This window comes from Setaria italica, chromosome IV (genome assembly GCF_000263155.2).
Source record: "Setaria italica strain Yugu1 chromosome IV, Setaria_italica_v2.0, whole genome shotgun sequence".
Taxonomy (NCBI): Eukaryota; Viridiplantae; Streptophyta; class Magnoliopsida; order Poales; family Poaceae; genus Setaria; species Setaria italica.
Window position 1 is genome coordinate 36,794,205 of NC_028453.1, and position 3,876 is coordinate 36,798,080.

General features: G+C 45.8%; 1 pseudogene; it reads left to right on the forward strand.

The window, feature by feature from the left end:
* Positions 1–1,131: 1,131 nt before the first annotated feature.
* Positions 1,132–3,340, forward strand: LOC105914248 (annotated as a pseudogene).
* The last annotated feature ends 536 nt before the right edge of the window (positions 3,341–3,876 follow it).

The following is a 3,876-nucleotide window of genomic DNA, read 5'->3' on the forward strand; positions in this document are numbered from 1 at the left end:
AGGCCTGTTGTTGCTCCTTCGTCCACTGGAAAGGATCCGAACCCCGCAGCACCTTGAAGAAGGGCAGGCTCCGCTCCACCGATCTGGCGTTGAAGCAGCTCAGTGTCGCAAGTTGCCCTGTCAGGTGCTATGCCTCGCGCACATTGATTGGGGGCTCCATCTTCTGAATGGCGCAGATCTTTGTCGGGGTTGGCTTCGATCCCCCACTGGGAGACAAGGTAGCCCCGCAGCTTTCCGAAGCGTACCCCGAACGTGCACTTTTCAGGGTTGAGGTGCAGATTGGTCCTTCATAGATTCGTGAAAGTTTCCCATAGGTCAGAGCGGTGGTCCTGCTCGTCCTTGCTCTTGACGACAACATCATCAACGTAGGCCTCCAAGTTCCTTCCGATTTGGGCGTCGAAAACCAGCTCGACCAGCCGTGCGAACGTTGCCCCGGCGTTCGTGAGGCCGAAGGGCATCCGCACGAAACAGTATGCTCCGAATGGGGTGATGAAGATGGTTCAGGACTCGTTGTCCTCCACCATCCATACCTAATGATACCCGGAGTAGGCATCGAGGAAGCTGAGGCGCTCGCTTCTGGAAGTGGAGTCCACGATTTGATCAATGCGGGAGAGAGGGAAATCATACTTCAGGCAAGCCTTGTTGAGATCGGTGAAGTCAACACACATTTGCCACTTGCCGTTGTTCTTCTTCATGAGGACCGGGTTAGCGAGCCATTCCGTGTGAATGACTTCCCGAATCACATTTGCGTCGAGCAGCTTGCGCACTTCCGTGCGGACTGCCTCCTTCCGTTGACATCTTCCACACCTTCTGCTTGCGGGGCTTCTTCTTGGGGTCGACGTTCAGGTGGTGTTGTATCAGATCTCGGTCGATCCTTGCAGATCAGAGGGGGACCAAGCAAAAACGTCCTCGTTTTCTCGGAGGAAGTCGAGGAGGGCTGCCTCCATCTCCTCCGGGAGGTGGGCCGCCAGCTGCACCGTGAATATGAGCTTGCACGATCTCCCAATTCATCTGAGGAGCTGCTTTCTGTACTGCAGCCTCTATCCTAAAGATTACAAGATTAGAAGAAAACTGATTTCCAAGCTCTGGATCGCGGAAGGTTTTGTTGAAGACAGAGGAGATGGAACAACAATGGAGGTTGCCGAGTATTACCTTACAGAACTCACTCAGGGTTCTCTTCTTCAAGTCACAGAAAGGAATACATGTGGAAGGGCTAGAACATTTGTTATGCATGATCTTGTGGGAGAGGCAACTTCGATCATTGCTAAATTGGAGAAGTTTGGTATTGCATATAGCGGTTGTGGTATAACCCAAGTTACCCATGAAGCTCGCCACTTAAGCATCCAAAGAGGTGCCCAGTCCTTACATTCTTTATCAAGTTCACGACTCCGTTCTTTCATCTTGTTCGACACTGAAGTTCCATCTCGTTGGATATACGATGTTTTGTCACATTTCCGACTACTAAGGGTCCTTTGCCTAAGATTTACCAATATTGAACAAGTTCCAGGCATGGTCACAGAATTGTACAATTTGCGATATGTAGATTTTTCTAACACAAACGTCAAGCATATACCAGCATCTTTCAGAAAACTTACCAACCTACAAGTTTTGGATCTCAGATTCACCTATGTTCAGGAGTTGCCTTGCGAAATAAATTTGCTAACTAGTTTTACGTCATTTACATGCAGGGGCGGACGCAGTAGAGGTCAATAATGTGGACAGAACTCTTTCAGCTAGTATGTATATACATATATAGTTACGTAACTAACTGAGTCAGACTGTATTTGCAAGGACTCGACCTGCTTGCTCAGCCAGCTGCCTCGACCCCAATCCCCCCTTCCGCCTTTCAACTAATCGGCATCAGTTCGTGTGACCTCGACTCCAACGCATGTTTCTTTCGTCTCTCAACTTACTCATCCGCTTGCGCTGCCGCCGGCACCTGACAGAGGAGCGCAAGAGCGGAGGAATCAAGGTTCGTGCTGGCTTGCCGGCTGCTGATCTAACGGAGGCTGTTGGCGCCGGCTGCAGCGCCATGCTTGCTGCAGCTGCACAGCCGGCCATGGAAGATGCAGAACAGGTCACGGCAATGCCGAGCGCAGGTTCTGCAGAAGCGCCGGTGGTATCGCTGCCGCCCCGTGGGCACAAATGAGGAGGCAGAGATTACAGCAGACATCGACGCATCGTCGAGGATGAGCATGCCATGTTGATGCCGCACGTAGCAGCTACGGCCATAGTTTGTTCAGTGGCTGCGACCCTGCGGCACCAATGGTTCGTGCAAAATGCAAATTGGCTATTAATTAATTATGTCTAGTTAGTGTTCGTTGCAATTTATCCAATAGTTTGTGCGAAAAGAAAATTGCTTATCAATTTACTTGTTCTAGTTCATGTTGCAATTGATATTGTTTTGTAAAGTATGACAAATTAATGGGCTATTTTGTACCGTACTAGGCACCCTTTGTATGATTGTTCGGTTCGCTAACATCTATGTACACCCAATCTTAAATTCCTGCGTCCGCCATTGTTTACATGTGTGTCTAAACCATGTTCTTCATGCAAGGACAGTGGATTGCTTCAGTGCTACAATATTTGCCACCTGAAGAACCTGCAAGCTCTGGGGATTATTCAAGCTAATAAAAATTTGGTTTCACATCTGGGCAACATGACACTGATGAGAAGTTTGGCTATAATGAAAGTGCGGCAAAGCTACATTGCAGAGTTATGGAGCTCCCTGACAAAGATGCCTAACCTGAGCAGGTTGCTTATTTCAGCGTGTGATATGGATGAGATTCTTAATCTGAACATGCTAGAGGCCTTACCGAATCTTAAACTCTTGTGGATGGCAGGAAAGTTAGAGGGGGGCATGCTCCCGCCTTTGTTTGCTGAGTTTGAAAATTTGACATGGTTAAAATTGGACTGGTCTGATCTGAAGAAGGATACTATTAGCTCCTTCTCTCACATGTTAAATCTTGTTGATCTGCGTCTCTTCGGGGCATATGGTGGGCAACAGGTAACCTTTTGTATAGGGTGGTTCCGCAAGCTCAAAACTCTGCAATTAGCTGACATGGAACATCTGACTCAGATTGAGATGGAGGAACAAAAAATGGTGAGTCTACATGTTTTGGAACTTAGTAGTTTGAGGAATCTAAAGTCTGTACCTGAGGGTATCAAGTACATTACTACACTCAATAATATGTTTCTGATAGATATGTCAATTGAGTTCATAGAAAGACTGCAAGGAAGTGATAATCACATTGTTCAACATGTACGTAACATCCATAAATTTGGCCCTTCTGATTCTCAAGCAGGTAATATCCATTTTCTTAGTATGCCAACTATTTGATGAAACGATTAGCTGTCATAAGATATTAAAGTAGATTTAGATCTCAAAAGTTCAGATGTGAAGAGAGATAAGACCAAAAAAATTATACAAAAGAAATTGCTTGCAAAGCTTATTAGTAAAATAGCTCTAGACATTTTGTTAAAATATCTCTAGACATTTTGTTCTTTCTTTCTTTCTTATTCACCATGGTGCTTTTATTATTTATACAGCTTAATAAAAACAGGCTTGTTGATATTGCAGTAAATAACTCCATTTCTTCGGAATTCCTTGCCCAAAAGTATGGCCCTGGTGCGATTAAGTCCGTCCCTACAAAATGAACTTCACTGCCCCTTAAGAGTTGGTTGGGAACCATCAGCAAGAAATATGCAGTTCTTGTGTTGTCCAATAATTCGAGGAGTGAACCATGTGTAGTTCATCTAGGTGCCAGATCACTGGATGGGGTAATTATTTTTCTTTTGAAGATTGTGTATTTGCTGAAAATGTCCATCAGAGTTCAGAAGAGTCATCTGACGAGCAGAATATTTCAGTGGTGGCAT